This window comes from Chrysochloris asiatica, unplaced genomic scaffold (genome assembly GCF_000296735.1).
Source record: "Chrysochloris asiatica unplaced genomic scaffold, ChrAsi1.0 scaffold00095, whole genome shotgun sequence".
Lineage (NCBI taxonomy): Eukaryota > Metazoa > Chordata > Mammalia > Afrosoricida > Chrysochloridae > Chrysochloris > Chrysochloris asiatica.
This window is the reverse complement of record NW_006408613.1, coordinates 1,310,880-1,311,588: the sequence shown is the minus strand read 5'-3', so window position 1 is coordinate 1,311,588 and position 709 is coordinate 1,310,880. Positions and strand designations below refer to the sequence as shown.

The window sequence follows — 709 nt, the reverse complement described above, 5'->3', positions numbered from 1 at the left end:
CAATTCTGTTCCATTGATCAATGTATCTTTCATTGTACCAGTACCAAGCTGTTTTGACCACTGTAGCCATGTAATAAATTTTGAAGTCGGGGAGTGAGAGGTTTCCAACCTTCTTCTTCTTCTTAAGCAGTGTTTTGCTTATCCTGGGTAATTGAGGTTCTCTTTAAAGACAGTTATTATAACATCTGGCACACCCAGCTTGAAGGAATGCAGCATGGAGAGGAGCTCCCTAATATTTGTTTGTTGGGCCATTATTTTTTACAGAGGAGCCACATCAGTTCCATTACATGCATTAAAGACTGCAAAGCCTCTTCATTGGTGCCACTACTAGACTGCTCTGGGAACAATTGATGCTTCAGTTTCTAGTGCTGTTAACTTGGTGTCTTTCATGGTCACCACCATTTCCTTCCCCTCAGCTATTTACCTCACAGTTCCTCCAGCCTACCAATACCATCCATTCTTGATCATATATAAATCTCCTGTAATGGTTGAACATTGACCAATTATTTTTAGTTCAATGGCCGTGTATTCCTTCTATCTTCTTTTGATGTGTCTTAAGTCATTGAACATTTTGCCCATGTTGTTGCTGTTGATTTGTGTTGTTAATTCAATTCCGACTCATATAGAGAGCCTGTACAGGGTTTTTAAGAGGGATTGGTGGGTTTGAATTGCTGATCTTGGGGTTGGTATTCAGTGTCCTTCAATATTA

The 709-nt window shown here is 39.8% G+C and overlaps 1 pseudogene; it reads right to left on the bottom strand.

Annotated features, from left to right (window-relative positions):
- The window catches only part of LOC102822207, a 10,354-nt pseudogene extending 10,102 nt beyond the window's left edge, over positions 1-252 (bottom strand).
- Between the last annotated feature and the right edge of the window lie 457 nt (positions 253-709).